The sequence below is a fragment of the Galleria mellonella genome, unplaced genomic scaffold (assembly GCF_026898425.1).
Source record: "Galleria mellonella isolate WM207_F2 unplaced genomic scaffold, CSIRO_AGI_GalMel_v1 utg803, whole genome shotgun sequence".
Classification (NCBI taxonomy): Eukaryota; Metazoa; Arthropoda; class Insecta; order Lepidoptera; family Pyralidae; genus Galleria; species Galleria mellonella.
The window spans coordinates 991,358-1,011,074 of record NW_026442160.1 but is presented as its reverse complement, the minus strand read 5'-3'; the positions used below and the strand labels follow the sequence as shown (position 1 = coordinate 1,011,074).

The following is a 19,717-nucleotide window of genomic DNA, read 5'->3' as shown; positions in this document are numbered from 1 at the left end:
ACAAGCTGACGGCCCATCTAATGGAAAGTGGTAACCGTCGCCTATACACATGAGCAGTACCATGGACAAAACAGAGTATACTATTTCGCCCATGATACCCCCCATGCGTTGCCATTCCTGAGAACTCAGATGTTATTCCTCTGTACCCTGTAAATTCACGCCATATCCGATCCTTTAAACCGAAACACAGCCATGCAAACACAACTGCTTCACGGTTGAAACACGAATGGGACAGAGGTACCCAAGCAATCGACTTTTGTATAAAGTCTCCCTCTGGTGAGGGGTCTGCTTGCCTCCCGCTGCTTTGCTACGTACTGGTCTTATTGAGACTGTAGAGAATGTAGAAGGAAAACACAATTTATTAACAGAGAATGTATGTAAAAAGACACGACCGCGCTGCCTGATCGTGTCTTTTTTACGTTCGGTCGGAGACACAACAAAAGTTCACAAAAATCACGAGAGAGGCGCTGCCCCGCTTACTCCCGCGTTTATTCAAAGCTCCTAAACACAATATACATATATTATATAAAGAGAATAGAATAAAAACATAGTTACGTGTCGCCTACAGAGAACATTCATGTTATTTTTTTTTAATTAGATAGATAGATAAATAATTTATTTGCTTATTATTATTATTACTTACAGCACACAAACAACGATAGACATATGTAAATGCACAGTGAGAAAAGATAAAAAAAAAAGATACATGTACAAGAAATAAAAAAAATAAAAATAATAAGGTTGTCTGGAAGAGATTGCTTAGCGATAAGGCCGCCTTTTGTATCACTTCTCATTAATATTTACTGTATTTGTTATTTCTCTGTTTACTTGGTGCAATAAAGTGTAAATAAATAAATAAATAAAATAACATAAAATTAGTAACAATTTTCCCCCTTCATGCGTGTGCCACAATTACAATTGTATTATATTAGTAAGATTGCTAATATTAGAAATATTACGCTTATACATTCTACAGTTTACTTTCAGCTTCTCAAAGGTTGACTGAAAGAGATCCCTTTGTCATAACACAATACAACATTGTCCACGAAATCAAGCGGTGGTGTTATTTAATAAGCTGCCTAAGGAATTAATGTCACTGAATGATTTATATATCTTTAGGACAATATTGAAGTCATTACTGCTAGGAAGGTGTCTTTTTTTATACCACTAAGATGGCAAACAAGCATACGGCCCACCTGATGGTAAGTGGTGATGGTGGTGGTGTCTGTACTCAATTGACGAATTCTAATTATAGTAAATTTGAATATATATATATTGTTTATATTAAGAGATGACTAAGTGACTGTAATATTTGTTCTATGCTTAATTTAATTTATATTTTATGTACTGTATCAATTTATTGTATCTACTATGACATTCAAATACAAATTTTTGTTCATGAATAAATAAAATAAAAATAAAAATATCCCATAAGGGATAAGTCCGCCATTATATATTAAATCTTTTGATGTATTCCGTATGAATTATGTACAATAAAGATTTTACAATACAATACAATAGTTTTATTTAACAAGACAGTGTATTATTTAACTGCGTACACGTTATACAAAAAAAAAAAAAACTATTTAAAACGTCATGAATTTTAAGTGATATTTAATAGAAAAGTGAAAAAATACTTAATTATTGTTCTAGATATTAAGTGTCCACTGCTGAACATAAGCCTTCCCCATAAGGGGAGTTTTGCTAGTAGTTGCCACGCTTGGCAGGCGGATTGGCAACCGCAGTTGGGCTATAGAGATGTTTGAAGAGAGACGTCGCTGCCCATACCTCGCCTTCCATTAGTCGCCTCATACGACATTCATGGGAAAGGAAGGGGTGGCCTATGTGGTGGTGGGAAGGGGACCCAGCGGAAAAAAAATAACACATATAATAAAATCGTAACTGGTCGCTCTCTGTACATAGAAGATAATTAAGATAAACTGTTATATGGCTTTATGAACACAATAGACCCCAAAATAATGTTTTTTAGAATTTTTGTCTGTTTTTCTGTCTGTACGTTTGTACATGATAATGTCAGAAACGGCTTAACCGATTTGAACGTGGTTATCACTAAAAGGTTGCGGTTTGTTCCACTTAACATTTTGTGTATGTTTTATTTCAATCAGTTCATAAATAAAAATATATAATATACAACTTAGAATGGCAAACAAGCTGACGGCCCACCTGATGGAAAGTGGTAACCGTCGCCTATACACATGAGCAGTACCATGGACATAACAGAGTATACTGTTTCACCCATGATACCCCCATGCGTTGCCATTCCTGAGGACTCAGGTGTTATTCCTCTGTACCCAGTAAATTCTTGTAAAATTGAAAGGGTTTTCAATTGTCTTTTCAACTTCGAACTTCCAGAAAAGCCTATGTCTCCGATATATAAAAGAAAGCATTTTATAAAATAAACTTTTCCGACGAATTTAAATTAAGAAAGTTCAACGAAATTAAAAAACAAAACGCACTTGTTGAAAATTTTTCAGCTACACATTTTGAAATATATGGAAAGATTGTCAAATATATATTGTAACCTAATGATTTTAGATGCTTCTGTTGGTTCCTAGCAGGATAACTTGTACCTGCATATAGTGTTAGATTCTAATAAATCCTTAGAAGGTTTAGTATTTTTGGAGCATACCTCTCAAAAGGAAAAGAGGCTCTATCTTGGCCCGTAGGCAGGAAGGTCATGCGACGTTCACCGAGCTCTTGCGGCAGTCAGCGCGGAACGAGCGGCGCACGCGCACGTCACGTACCAACCTTGTGGTACCCATACGCGATCGCGTCAAACAGTGCTACCATTCGTGCCCGTTACAATAGTGTTTCATAACAGTGCTTGTTTATTTTTTTAATTTGAACCTATTTGGACGTGCCGTGGCCAGCCAACGACTCTGCATAGAGGTTTGTTGTTTTCCATAATATTTCACTGATCACTCCGTCTCTGTCTTCTATATTGTAGTCTAGTCGATAGTTTACATCGATAAATAGTCGTTTCTAGTTTGCGAGTTCATTTGCATCATTTTGTAACCCATTCATTAGTTGTTACGGTTGACTGCAAGGATTACCTAATATGTGACCTCGTAGTGACACAAAAGACGTGTGTGTACGCCTAGTTACCTCGTTGTTTATTGGTAAAAGTTATTTGAAAATGTTCTCGTGCGAGGCAAAGGTTAATTACGTATACAGCCTTTAAACGAAGTAAACAATAGCAAGAATGGTAATGAAAATCTATATTACTGAAACCAGTATGCAGTGAAGTCATGAAGTATCTACGGAGCCATACGGCCTAAGTCCTTAAGAAATGTTTGTGCATGAGGCATACCATGGAGGCTACAGTATATTTTGTCATTGTTTCTTCTAGCCTTTTTATTTAAAAGGTACTAGCCTTTTTCTTTAAAAGATCTAAAAAAAAAATAAGATTTCCATTTTTAAATTTGAACTACAGTAACTCCATTGAGTTCTAGAATATTAAATTATATAGTAATTATTCGGTAGTGTCTGTTTAAATTATTAATTTCAAATAGTAATCTTTACAACATAGACGTAATTTTGCATTGTTTGGAACTATCACAGATAATATAATACTATTAAGAGCTACGTAAATGAATGATGTGAAAGTTAGCTTACTGTTACGTTATTGTACATGTAAATGTACGCAAGATTTTTTTTACAAGTCTACTTATTACCTTTTGTATTAGTGAAAAAAAAAATGCACAGAGTAAGCAAAGAATGAGACAGGTTAGCGGTCACAGCTATTTCTTAGAGGTGCGTGATTGTAAACGTAATAGGTAGGTAGGTTCGTGCCGGAAATGAACTATTCTCGACGCCTTGGCCCTTTCTAATGTTATGTAGAGCTGCTAGAGTAATAAGCGTTAGACACGACCAAGACGCCAATTACAGTTATCTAAAAATATATTTTTATACATTTTTGCCCGCAACTTTTTAAGTATCTGTGGATTTTGAATATTAAATTAGATCATCTCTAGATGGCGTATCAAGATAAAACATACATTACATTCTAAGTTAGAGTTTTGGCAATGTAACTATGAAAACCGCATCTAATTGTTTGAAGTTGTAGTCATTTATTGATGCCAGAACAAAAATTGTTTTGGCTTCTATGGGTTTTATTAAGAGCCCTATTAGGTTGTCTCCTAAGTACAGATATTGTCTAGTTTCAATTTTATTATATATTTAGATAATTATCAAGTAGGTAGGTAGGACTATATTTCTCTGGTCCCTCGAGCCGGATTAGTGAGTGGTGTTGTTGTTTACGTTATGACCGTTACCAGATGGGCTGTCAATTACCATTACTAATGCCATAAAAAAGTGACGTTACCTTAGTCGTCGTGAGTTTAAAATTGACCGATATCAAGAACTTTGCGAAAATTTAGATATTCAACTAATTGACGGAAATAAATGTTAGAGGCTGTTGAAATTTATTCACTGGATAATGTAGGAAGCTCAATCAATAAATCAATAATGTAGTGACAGTATTAATTTATATAAAAAAATATCGTTAATTATGCTCATTATGGAGGCAGATAACTTTGAATCTTTTCTTGTAACAGGCAATATGGATGACTTTTGTTTAGCAATATATAATAAATGGCTGAAATAGTGATGACGTTTGTAATTCGATGATAAAGAATACGTGCACAAAAATTCAGGAAACTATGAAATAGGATTTAAAGTTCTGGTCATACATTTTAATGTCTTTTATCGGGAAAGGTGTGCTGCCATCGTCGCTGTCTGCGATCGTTAATATAGAAACTGCGGGCCGTTAATGGTTTCCTAAGTCATTCAGATGTTTTCCTCGCTCGAGTGCATGGCGCGGTATTCACAGCCTGTCGGCGGAATGCGCCTATTACGAGAGTTCCGCCTTTAGGATGCGCCTGCGCCGCCGATAACTTGGCGGGAATCTATGTGGCGGTCTCCGAGATGGGATGTAGCGATTAGGAGTTAGAGAAATTCTTTTAAAGTCGACGTTCAGAAATTTTTATCTTATTTGGTTGCTTATAGTAATATGTAGATCTTTTCAAACGTTTATATAATATTACTAGCTGACTCGGCAAACGTTGTTTTACCATATACATTATTTCGAGCACTATACATGAGAATTTATCCTACTACAATTATTATATTGGATTACCATCTTGCAATCTATAAACCTTACCTTATAAAAATCGCGATTAAAAAACAGGGGTTGATCATGAAAACGTGAAAATTTGAATTTGTACGTATTTTTCAATGCTAAACCATAATGAAATATAAATGTAAAAATTTGTCAAAAAAAATAAAAAAAAAATGTTTCGGGGAGAGTCACCATTATCATTGAGGGGTATAAAAAATAGATTTTGGCCGATTCTCAGACCTACCCAATATGTGCACAAAATTTCATAAAAATCGATAAAGCCGTTTCGGAGGAGTTTGGTAACAAACACCGTGACACGAGAATTTTATATATTAGATATATGAAATTTATATAAATGAAAATGAATTGCCAAAATCTTTATATGTAAAGTGATACGCTTAGCATTACTTTAGAAATGCGGCATCTCTATTTTATTTTTGTAACATAACGCAAAGAAAATGTTTAGAAAATTGTACAGAAAAGTGAAAAATTTAGCTTAATAAATGGTGAAGACTTGATCTAATTTGCTTCATCAGCACACCCGTCACGAAGACGGCGCGGGCAATTACTTTATTACGAATATTAACAATTCAATTGTCAAATTTAAATGTTAAATTCTGAAATTAAAAAATATTATTAGATATGTTAATTTACATGCATAATGTTAGCTGAATATGGAACTATATTATCAAAGTGCATTTATATGTAAAATAGAGTAGTTATAATAATGGTAAGTTGGAGATTATAACTCGTATGCGAAGACAGATCTTCACGCCAGCTTCCTTACAAGGTTGATTTCTAACAATATTACATACATAATATTATCTGTCACGCCTGTCTCCTATTGGTGTAGGCAGAAACAATTGAACGCCAAATGCTTCGATATATATATATTTATATGAATGCGTACAAACACAAAGACACACAGCGAGAGACACGCATGCACCTATAGACACACGCATACATACATATATATATATATTATATTTATTAGATACCATTATTTTAAAACTTAGATTCATTCATTACTTTTGGGTCGTTTATATACTTGGGCGTCGTATAAGGCGTGTGTAGGAAAAGTCGAAATGCAGTCCTTTATTAACTGGCCAGTTTGTTTTTTCTTTTAAGGTATGTATATTTAAGGTATTCTATTAAGGAAATTGTCGTATGGTTCTGATGTAGAACAGGCCATTTGCTTTCTTTCTAGTAGGTGTCGTAAGTGGTTAATAGTCGAGGGATGTGTAGCAGCGTTCCTCTTAATATATCACCAAAGCCTAACTGCGGTTGTCAAACCGCCGCCGAAGCGTGGCAACACTGGCAAAACTTTTTTTTATAGAATTTTTTATATTTTTTTCTTTTTTTTTTATATTTTTGTCTGGAAGAGATTGCTTAGCGATAAGGTCACCTTTTGTATCATTTCTTATTACAGTTAACTGTATTTACTATTTTATAAATGGTGCAAAAAAGTGTAAATAAATAAATATAGAGAAGGCTTATGTTCAGCAGTGGACAGTTACCGGTTGATGTAATAAGAACATCAAAGTAAAGCGAAAAGCCTTGCTGTAATCTCCGTAAGTGTGAAACTAAAGAATTTTTGTTTTTATAAATCATTCTCGTTTTTGAGGTTAGTTAGATAGATAGATAATTTATTTACATTACTTACAGCACATAAATTACAATACAAACATACACATAATACACAATAAAAGAGATAAGAGAATGAAAATAAAAAAAGCAACAAAAAAAAAAAACAAAAAGCAAAATATATAAACCAACAATTTCCTTTCTTTCTTTCCCTTCATACGTGTGCCATAGTAACACAAAATGGTCACAACTCAGTTTATTGCTTTGCCCTCAAAAGAGCAAAACACTGATATTCTGTTGTGGCCAAGAGTCAGTCGCGAAATACAAATGTGGGGGGAAAAGGGATTGTTAATAATGCAGACTGAGAATATCATTGCTATCAATATACCCAACCAGGTCGACCTCCTTACTGGTCTCTCCATTAATTCTTGATGAATTCATCATGATGGGCTAACTGGCCTGTTTTCATCCTCATCGATCACCCTTCACTGGTGCCCCGGCAGCGTATCCCATTAGCACAGGCGGGGTTACCACTCCATTTTCACTCTCATCAATACAAATGTTGCCAGACTTACCGTACACTGAAATAATATTTTTTTTTATTCTCTATCTAAGAGATTGTCAGATATAAACCCTCCCGCTGGTGTTTATCACATATACCAAAGGACTCCATAAATCTTTACTATTCCCTTGTTATTAACGAAAGAAATTCCAAGAAGAGTAAGCCGTTAACTAGCAAGTAATGAGGTTTTAGATTATTTTCCTTTTAACAAGAGACGGTAGTTCGAGTAGTTTATGATCTGTCGTAGTTTATAAATTAAACGACATAGCCACGTAGGTAACGTAGCTATGTCAGCTACGTTACCTACGTGGTAGCTTTAGTTATAAACAAAAAATAGTGTTGTTAAAAAGGTTTTAACCTTGGAAAAACTAATTATTATTATTTAAAAACTAAATTATTGAAGCGATTTTTAATTAATGTCTTTGGGACTAATCCGAAATCATATCTTTTCAGATATTGACGGTATTTCCAAATCGGTCCATTAATGATGAAGTTATGAAGTAACAAACAAAAAAAACGTAATCGAATTGAAAGGTTCCTTCTTTTTTGAAGTCGGTTAATAATATTCACCATTAAATAAATAGCAATTAGGATAACTAAAGCATATTACGTCATACCTCTATTAACTCTAAAATTATTTTTTTATACAATTTGGAATTGTATAAAAAATAATTTCAAGCATATCAATGTATATGCATAACAAACAAGCTGATAGCCCACCTGACGGAAAGTAGTAACCGATATATACAGCTGGTAGTCATCACAGTATACACTGTGACACCTATACGAGTACACACTTGCACATATTATTATTGTCATGTTTTGTGTTGTTTTTTTTTGTTTTTTTTTTAATTATATTGTTATACTTAGTTTTTTTCATTTATGTTACTGTGTGTGATTAATCATGAATAAGAATCTTGAGGAACTACTCGATTTATTTAAATAATTTTGTGATAAATAAAAAAACGTCTTGTTATACAAATATTTTAATGAGAATAAAACTTTTTCTATTATTTGTGGTCACCATGGCAACGCGTGCGTTTCTCAGTTGCCAGTATTATTATCTGTTTATATATCCGAATAATTAAACTAAACAAAGCTCTATATAACAGTGGGATGTTTGATGATGACACCACAGGGAGGCTTTGTACAAAAGTCGATTGCTTGGGTACCTCTGTCCCATTTGTGTTTCAACCGTGAAGCAGCTGTGTTTGCATGGCTGTGTTTCGGTTTGAAGGGTGGGATATGGCGTGAATTTACAGGGTACAGAGGAATAACATCTGAGTCCTCAGGAATGGCAACGCATGGGGGTATCATGGACGAAACAGTATACTCTGTTATGTCCATGGTACTGCTCATGTCTATAGGCGACGGTTACCACTTTCCATCAGGTGGGCCGTCAGCTTGTTTGCCATTCTAAGTTGTATAAAAAAAAAATGTTTAACAGTGTGAGTTGCATAATTATATGAATAAATTCTTTCTTTCTTTCCAATGCGTTGCATTTTCTGAGGACTGTTATACTATGTATAATTTCATTGCCATATCCCAATCAGTAAACCAAAACATAGCTATGGAAAGCATAAGTGGTTCACTGTTGAAATAAGAGTGAGATAGAAATACTGAAAAAGATTATCTTTGGTCAAAATCGCTCCCTTTCCCTCTTTGATGTATCAGATTTATTTCGCACTTAAATTACAACACAAAAGCCAATTTGTACAGTCTGCAAAAACAACTTTATTATCCTGCGAACAACACTCAATGCATCATTAGGTGCTTGGAGTAACCGAGACGCCCCGTCGAGACCGAACGATTCTGATTTCGACTTTTTTGCGGACGGTATGTCGCTTTGCGGCGATTACCTCGCGATATGTAATTAGGGTTCCGTGACCTTATCAGTGGGATATCGATGTTGTGAAAATTTATATCGCCGAAAATGAAAGGAGAGGCCTTCTCCGGTGATTTTAAATTACTGGTGCGATATTTATAATCATCGTAAAAAAAAAAAACTGTCACGGGAAACAGTTCAAACAGCCTTTATTAATGTGGAAGCGAGTTGTTTGTTTGTTATTTCTTAGCACTTCAACCGCTAAAGTCATTATTTGGTATAAACATAATTATATATGTATTTAGAACGGAGAAGGATAAAGGGAACTTTTATCTCATTCGATCATGTGATCTGAGGGTTTTCCGTGGAATATTTTCCGAAATTTCGGGACTGAACAAAAAACATGCTGCTTATTACAATTTAGATAATAGGTGTTAGAAATCAAGTATAGGCAAACACGTTCCAACATTCATAAGATTAAAAACGTCTTAAAGGAATAAGGTCGTGATCTAAATCAACATGAGTAATAACGGTTTAAAATTAGAATACCTATTCTTTGCAACGCCAATGGCAGAGGTGGCAGACAAAAAGAACGTTACCAAATTAACAAATTCGGCTTCACGGTACAATGCACACCCTGTTATAGTATATATATTTTAAATAACAGACAGCTGTATACTGGTAGACGTGAACAAATTATATGTGAATAACAGAGCAAATATTATTTAAGAGTCAGCACTGCTCTCATATTTATGTTATTCGAAAATGAATCTTTTCAATCATTTAGAAGTGTTAACAAAATAATAACTATTCATAGTATGCAACTGTTTATATAAACTGTAATAATAATTTTAAATTGTGTTCTACAAAAAAAACTATTTCGATTGTGGCTAAATCAACTATTTTTATTCCAAAAGTAAATTATTGAACTGATTTTAATATAATTTTGATAAGACCAATTTGCAAGTACATAATTTCGTGCAAAAAAGAAATTTTCGATTATAACTGACGGAGTTATAAGGTAACAAACATAAAATAATATACAACCGAATTGAAAATCTCCTTCTTATTAAAGTCGGTTACAAATATCTGTTAATAATATATGTTGATAGGTATTATAATAAGTCTATTATAATACCTATTAACATAGGCTTATAGTAAATAACTATTCAGCTTATTGCTTAGTAGTTATTTACTTTATAGTGTAAATTTTTTAAATCCAATGAATTCATTTCATACAAACGTTTACATAGATTTTTAACAAATGTTTTTTGTTCAAAGTGTAAGTGACTCGGACTCGACGTCAATAATAAACTTTGGATGGGAATTCGATCGAATGAAGTCTCATCGATGTTTAATTTTTTTTTACGAAATTTTAAGCATAGGCAACGATTTCCATTTATAATTGAGACTGGATTGATAAAGATGGATGTTTTGAGTGAGGAGTTTAGGGGTTAGTATGTTATTATTTTAAGTAATATAAGCAGTTAGGATGGGTCTTAATTCCTTCCATATTGCAGTGGACGAAGATAATAGGGTTTTTTCTGTGTAGTCCTGTAAAGTGGGGAGTCTCACATATACGAGTATGTATATATGTCAGATTTTTTTTTATACAACTAAGGATGCTCAAGGGAATTTATTTCATGAACAAAAAAAAAGAATTTGGTTAAGAGTGAGAGCTATTGTTTAATATGGCTTGAAATCAGGAGGAAGGAAAAAGATTTGATTGGATATTGAAAGTCTAACATCACTGACCTTTAGTTTGAAATTTATAATTAGAATATGCTTGGAGTCGGAGAGATTGATTTATTATGAATGTTTTTTTTTATACAACTTAGAATGGCAAGCAAGCTGACGGCCCACCTGATGGAAAGTGGTAACCGTCGCCTATAGACAAATTAGAAAAATAAACAAAACATCAAAAATTGACCTGCCTTTTCAGTATCCCTCGCTGGTGCCCCATCAGTATATACTATTACCGTAGGTAGGGTTACCATTCTATTATCATCAATTAAAAGGAATCTTATATAGATAAATCTTGCAAATCTTGAATATGTAGTAATCTTCTCTATAATATAATAGCACGAAGTATACTAAAGAGAAACAGTAACAAAACAAATATTGACTTAATGAGTAATATAATTTGTTTAAACATTATTTTGTATATGAATCGTACAAAATATCGTCTCTTTGTGTCGCACCAAAATCTACTTGTAACAATTTTCTTTTTTTTTTTGTTTAATACATTTACCTTATATATTTTTTTAAAAGAGCTGTCCACTCTCCCCCATACACACATAATTTATTACATTATACCAGAGAGAGACTTTGTACAAAAGTCGATTGCTTGGTTACCTCTGTCCCATTCGTGTTTCTACCGTGAAGCAGTTGTTTGCATGGCTGTATTTCGGTTTGAAAGGTGGGATATGGCGTGAATTTACAGGGTACAGAGAAATAACACCTGAGTCCTCAGGAATGGCAACGCATAGGGGGTATCATGGGCGAAACAGCATACTCTGTTATGTCCATGGCACTGCTCATGTCTATAGGCGACGGTTACCACTTTCCATCAGGTCGGCCGTCAGCTTGTTTGCCATTCTAAGTTGTATATAAAAAAAGTAGTCTGCATTACTAATAATCCCTTCCCCCCAAAGAGCAGGGGTTTACCTGACGTTAAAGGATGATGGTATCATTTACTTAAAAATAAACTGTTATCATCATTATCATCATATAAGATGTTAATTGTCCACTGCTGGACATAGGCCTTCCCTTTGGGGCGTTTTACCAGTAATTGTCATGCTTGGCAGGTGATTTGTCAACTGCAGTTATGCTTTGGTGATGTTTTAAGAGGGACGCTGCTGCCTATCCTTCGACTGTTAAGTTCCCTTAGTCGCCTCTTTCGGTGGCCCATTCTAGACTGAGACCACACAGCAAACTATTATATTATTATTATATTACATATATCATGCTAAGTTTTTTTTTTAATTGAGGTATTTTTATCCTCTATCTCTTGCTATTATCTGTGTATGTGTTTATACTTAATTTGAAACAGTACATAAATTCCAGGAACGTTTCTATGACAGGTTTAAGATGTGGTTATAGGCAATTCGCTCAGTAGATTGGACGTTTAGCTTAGCCCGGAGCTGTCGTGGCGGACTGGTGCTTGAAACAAAGCCGTATCCTAAGGCGACTGTAGTCGAGTTATCCTCCCCATCGAAGTACTCGTGCAAATAATACGATGCACTTTAATCGGTATATAAAAGGCACATGGCAAGGGCTTAGATTGAGGACTAATCTATGGTCAAGGGATAATCTAGATATTTCTTATTACTTTTTTTTTTTAAATTACCAAAGACATGCGGAAAGCAGAGGGCCTACCATGAAATGTTTTCCGAAATTTCGGAGCCGCAACAGAAATTTGATGTTAGAATTACATAATACATGCCGTTTGGAAATATTAAAAATGTTAAAATATTGTTATTTTTGACTTTTATGACAGGATGTATAACGAAAGAAATGTCAAACTCAATTTATTGGTCCGATTTTGGTATAAACAAAAACACGAAATTGAGTCTGAAATTTCGGAATTTCATTTCATGGTAGACCCGCAGTATGGAAAGCACAGTTTGCGAAAGAATTTAATGCACGAGTGTTAGGAAGTGATATTTAAATTCTATTACAATTTTTTATTCTTTAATCCACGCAATCGTTTATATTGGGGATTAATCTATGGACAATGTCTATGGTCCACAGTTTCTTTTTATTTTGTTAAAGATACTTAAGAACGAGGTTATAAAACGAGATTTATTTTAAATACACTATTGGAACTTATTTATATTGCATCACGTCGTGGTTACAACAGGACGTGGTACAATCTACGTCGAGACATAGGCAATAAAAATTAAGTATGTATGTACTATTTAACTAAAATTTTCATCATGTTAAGTTCCCCATAGTGTATTTAAAAAACGATTAAGTGTTAACGACGTGAAAGTTCAAAATTAAGTAAATCAAGATTTGTAAAAGAATCTAAAGTATGGTATGACGAATAGATACTAAAATTCCATCACGATTTACCTATTTTTTCATTATCAACGCAATACATGAATGTAGGTACACGAGTTTCTTGTGTACAGAGGAATTAGGCAATTCGAAACCTTTATACGAGAGTAACACTTGTGTACATATAGCGAAACATGTCTGACATGGAACTCGTATTTCCCGTAAGCGTCAGAGTGCCATAATAAAATAAAATACTTGTATATATTTTTAAGAAAGCACTAGAGAGCGATGACCGGCGATTAGCAGTTGCTTTTTTATGGATAGTAAACGCAACACGCAGGATGTTTGTACGTGACTTATTTATTAGGTTCAATTCCTTTCCGTACAGTAACTACTATGCGATCTATTTATAGAATAATTGTCAATCGTTTAGCTGTAAGTATATATATATATATATATATATATATATATATATATATATATATATATATATATATATATATATATATATATATATATATATATAATAGTGATTACTTTTGTCAATTAAAAAGGAGGATATACTCCATTAAACCATATTTTTTGTCTATGGATATTTATTTATTTATTTAACTTTTTATTGCATTTAAAATATAAAAATATACAATAATAATTAGAAAATTCAAGTGAAATACAATAGCATTAAAGTACAGATAAAAATATATACATAAATGCAAGTTACACGACAATTGCTTTTTAACATCGATTTTGATGGTTATTTCGCATTTGATAGTATTTGCTACCGTGTTGATTCCATAAAATCCTATTATTAATTTTATTCCGTTCAAAGACTGTTCATAGTGCTACAAAAAATAAATGCACCGGCTAAATTGACCTTGACCGAATTACGTAGTAATGCACCGATTTTTTTATGAGACTTAGATCATAGTTACACTGCAGATGCAAATAAACAATAATAGTAATTAGTACCCTATGCCCTGGGATTATTATTAAAAAAAATAAACTAATCATGATGTCAGCCTTGACTGTTCATTGCTTAATATAGGCCTACTCCTATTCGGAATTTTGCTAGTAGTTGCCAAGCTAAAGCTAAGTAAATTCACGCCATATCCCACACTTAAAACCGAAATAGAGCCATGCAAACACAACTGCTTCACGGTTGAAATACGAATGGGACAGAGGTATCCAAGCAAACGACTTTTGTACAAAGGCTCCCTCTAGTCTTTTTTTAAATCAATAATAAAGTAAGTAGTACATCTGTGGCAGACAAAATTCTCCTTGATCATAGAAAATATTGTTCCATTTCGTTTTACTACCCTGTAAGCACTAAGCAGTAACATTCCAGTTTTATTGTAGATGCTTCGGTTTCGCAAAATGGAGATGTTGTCCACGCTCGTAAAATGCTGCTGGTCGTAATTTTATTTTAGAAAAATAAAAAGTTATATTTGTTTGTTTATCATTTATATATGAATGAATGAGTATACTTTATTTATACAATATAGAGAATAAGCTAGACAAATTATAAATGTAACTATATTTGTAGTGTTGTAGAGTAAGGCAGTTTTATTATATATATATATATATATATATATATATATATATATATATATATATATATATATATATATACACATATGCTTAACCGATTTCAAAATGTTTACTTAACTCAAGAGATAGTTTAATAGTTTATATATTATAAAATGGACCCGCTAGGTGGCGGTTGGGAGTAAAACAACGATTGTTGGGTCAACTATTTACAAAGATACAGCAAAGCACGTCTTAGTTTCTCGAATATCGATTTTCCACGGTTACAAATAATGCCAACAAAAAAAAATCTAATAATACAGAAAAATATTCTCAATTTTATGAAGACCTTGTGGAAATAACAAGTGAATAATAACATATTCACGAACTTAGTCACATCCGAGTTGTTTGTGCGTTCGTGTCACGACAATTTCATAGATTTACTATTAATCGTATGGTCATATACGGTGGAGTCGGGCTGTCGCAAGGCCTTGCTCGGCCGGTTAGCATTTGCAGTAATGACGTCATGCAGGTGGTGACTCAAGAATTCTCTGGCCCGTTGCCCACAACGTATTTTAATGTCCTTCGTCAACCAATAGGTTCAATTTGTTTATTTCAACAGAACTTGTTAGTATAGTAGTTTATTTTGTTTCCTTTGCTCGTTGTCAATCTTTATTTATTTGTGGTATAGATTAAAGAAAAAGTATAAAAAAAAATATATATATTGACGCGAAAATTCAAAGTTTAAAATTGGAATATTTGAAACTAGTTTAGTTCTTTGACTGACTCAGTGAACATGAAATCACTACGTTAAAACAAGAGTTCATTTTTTATAAGCTAACAATAAACTTTTAATTACAACGCTATCTGATAGATATGCGATTGTCCGATAATGGAGATGACGTTGCGTGTTCTTTATTCTCATTATTACGAAGCTCATTCTGACCAGTTTGTTCGATGTGAGATAAATTTTAGTAGCGGAGCCTTAGCATAACGACAGTTACTAGTTCGCCATGAAGATAGCTTATTTTGTCCATTGTGTGTCATATTGAAATAGTTTAAGTCGTTTTTTAATCTTTTAGAAGTATTTTATATTGTATAGGCACGCCTTTATGGTAGAATGACCCGCTTTGTGGATTACCTTCAGTATAAACTACCTATTAACAGTAACAGCTACCGGTCACTGGTGACGAAATGTTGGCCGAACGGCACTTAGTAACCGTTTTGTATTCGAAACTTATGTATCTATATACATAATATTGTAACATAATATTATTTTTTAATGCAACTTAGAATTACAAACATGTCGACAGTCTACGTGGTAAGTGGTAACCGTCGTACCGTACCATGAACAAACAGATTATATTATATCGCCCATAATACCTCTCGTGTGTTGCTATTTCTGAGGACTTAGGTATTATACTTCCGTACTCTGTAATTTTATGGATATATCAAATCGAAACATAGTGATGCAAACACGACTGTTTTACGGCAGAAACACGAATGGGACAGAGATACTCCAGTAGACAAATTAAAATAAAATCGTAACGATCTACGTCTGGTCACTAAAAACCAAAACAATGTTTTGAATCATTGTCTGACAGTCTGTAGATACGTTAATTTAGGTATCATGTAAAAACTAAAAAAATAAAAATTTACAGAATGACATAATTTATACTTTATTATTAAATAGCACTGACATTGAATTGAATCAAATTTATTGTTATTGGTTTATTTTTTAACATACTATTATGATTTTATTATTATTAATCGAATGAATAATTGTTGTAATGTTAAGTATAATAACTTGTACTTAGCCAATAATGAATTTGCATGCTTTAGACTATAAGCCGAATATTTGTACTTCACAATAAATCAATATCTGCAACAACAATGTTCTGGCAAATAAATCAATCTATCTATCAAACTGTTCCACGAAAACAGATGCGATTTTCATTTTTGTGTTCTTGAAGGTCCAACTTATGGTTTGATGTATGTTTTATTGCCTTTTTTTTGTAATTTTTGCATACAAAGTCTGGGCTAATAACTAGTTTATTTAAAAGTAATATTATCGTCGTAGCATAATAGTATGTCAATAATGCATTCTGATGTTGAATAGAGGGAATAAAAGACAAGGTTCATTGAACTATTCAAATATAAAGGTATCTTTATTTACTTAGATAGTATATATGTATATAGAGTTTACAGAGTTCCAAAACAGGAAAATGTGAGATATGGTATCTATGGTATCAGATCAATAGTACACAGTTCTTTAAACTTAGGCAAGTATACCACAATTTTTCAGGCAGAAACTATGGTCACAGTAAGATGTGTGGAACTAAATGTAAGTTTTAACTACATAAATAATGATATATTTATTTACTCGGATAGTCAAGTGGCATTACTTGCATTTGACTCATACGAAATTAAATCAAAACTCGTCATAGTCGTAGAATACTGACGGATCTGACAAATATTACATATATAGATCCGTCAGTATTCTACGACTATGAGGAACTTATAAACAACTGCATAATGCTATTAAATGACTTCAGTTGGATCCTTGGTCACTCAAATATTCATGGCAATAAAACAGTTGACCAATTAGCAAAGGAATGGGGAAAGAATGCCAAAATAGGATTAGAACCTTATTGTGGCATACCTCGAAGCTCAGACATCTCAAATTTGAAAGTTTAGAAGCAGCAAATAATAGCTGGCTCTTGTTGCAAGGATTAAATCATTCGAAAGCCCTGATTAAGGAGTTATCAAAAAATTACTTTAAGAAATTAATTCTTTTGAGTAAAAATAATAAGTGTGTATTAACAAGAGCTCTCATTGGACACTGCAAACTAAACAAGCATATGACCCGATTAGGTTTATGTCCAAAAAGTGTTTGCAAATTTTGTCACAATGAGGAAGAAACGCCGCAGCACTTAATTTATGGCTGTAGCCCACTCCTATGTAAATTGTATATCTCCTTTGGAAAGTACACTTTTTATCATGAGGAGATAAAAAACATCGCTACAAAAAGCATCTTAAAATTCCTATCACTGACAGGAATTAGCAGCGAATTTAAAAAAAAAAGGGCGAGCACAAAAGATCATGAAAAGGTCATAGTGTCACATGCTTTTGTCTGAAAAAAAAAACTCCTTTTTCAATAATAATAATAAAATATAGAGTTTATATAGATTTATTAAATGTATGCCCACTTTGATATAAGACGTTGTAAGATCCAATTAAATAGAGTGCATTTTTAAATACACAAATATAATAAAACATAAATAAAACAAAAGGTAATAAAGAACACATTCCTTTCATGTGCACCGCCTATCCACCTATGATAATGTTAAAATATTTTTTACTCTCACAAACAACTGTGACAATGCAAAAAGAAGTGCAGTACACCTCGGCCGCACGTAGCAAGTGCTATTGTATTAAAACGATAAACCCTCACTAAAAGGAAACAAAAATCAATGCACGTAGTTATAGCCTTTCGTTTCGAGCTGCTAACAAAGCTATTCAGAGGTTCTATATCAAGATATCTGGGATCTAGGATCAGTCCAACACAGTGTATGTAATTTGATGGAATATGTGCATATTGGCTGGACATTTTGTATATTTATTTAATAATTTACTAGCTGAGTGACGGAAATTGGATCGTAACATTATTGTAATAAGTGAATTTATTATGGTTATGTTTGACATTCAGTAAGACTATAGACAAATAATATTAGAGACAAACAATATTAATCTATTCTCAATTTGGCCACAGACTAACAATAAACAAAACTGAAAATACGCGTGTGTGTGGTAGTGTGTGTAATGTTTTTTTTTATTGATTTAATGTATTTCTTATTCATAATTAAAAAAAAAATATTAGCAGTCTGTACTCCTTCACTAACTAAATAACAATAAACAAAACTGAAAATACGCGTGTGTGTGGTAGTGTGTGTAATGTTTTTTTTTATTGATTTAATGTATTTCTTATTCATAATTAAAAAAAAAAATATTAGCAGTCTGTACTCCTTCACTAACTAAATAACAATAAACAAAACTGAAAATACGCGTGTGTGTGGTAGTGTGTGTAATGTTTTTTTTTATTGATTTAATGTATTTCTTATTCATAATTAAAAAAAAAATATTAGCAGTCTGTACTTCTTCACTATATAAACTATAAGTGTCAAATTTCATACGTCTCCGTCTGTACAATTTTCGTAAAAAGGGGTACAAAGTTTTTGCTTCACATATTAATTTATTTAAATTTTACAGATTAATAATCAAAATAACAATTGACTGGTTTTTAGTTGATTTAATAGCGTTATTATATCGTAGTATGGCAATGTCGCTATTATCCGTCAATTTTCGATAACAACTTAACAATTTTCAATGTTTCTGATTGATTATTAAAAAAGTGTTCCGCTAGCGATACAAAATTTTAATCATGCTATAATATTGTTATTAGTATGTCATTAAAAATTACATTTTGATGGCAAAAGCGTACTTCAAAAATTTGCTAAACTTAAATTTAAAAACTTAATACTTAATTAATTTAGTTCGCTAGAACGGTACTTTTTAATATTGAAAAATGTTCAGTGATTTTTAAAATTGACAGATAATTATGATGTCGTCATACTTCTTTATGAATTTTCATAATAACCATAGACTTTTTTATTTATTAAATCTGGCTGGAAAGCCATTAACCATAGACTTTGTATAACGTAGTTATGTATAACTGCGTATAACAACTCGACCTATAATCAGCCAAGTTTTGTATGTGCTGTAACTTTAATATGCTGTAATCGTTAAATTAAAATAAGTTAATTTTGTAACTTACTAAAAATTAAATAAATAAATAACATACGAAAAGTACACGGTTGCATAATGTAGGGACAATTTTTTTATCCTAATTTATGCGATAAATAATAATTTATGGCTCTATCAATAAAACCTAAGATTAAAGCCTATCTTTGTATTATTTATAAAATTAAAAAATAAACATGAATTATAGTGTCGACGGTGGTTTGTCTACGATTAAAAAGACTGGCAGAAGTGGGCAGAAGCAGTTTTATGCATCGTTAAA

The 19,717-nt window shown here is 32.6% G+C and overlaps 1 protein-coding gene across 2 annotated transcripts in view; it reads left to right on the top strand.

Moving 5' to 3' along the window:
- The first annotated feature begins 2,709 nt into the window (after positions 1-2,709).
- LOC113522448 (uncharacterized) overlaps positions 2,710-19,717 on the top strand; it is a 127,251-nt gene continuing 110,243 nt past the window's right edge. For both annotated transcript variants that reach the window (XM_026908127.3, XM_026908125.3), the window contains exon 1: positions 2,710-2,910. The gene's annotated coding sequence lies outside the window, so the exon portion shown is untranslated. The remainder of the gene's footprint in view (positions 2,911-19,717) is intronic.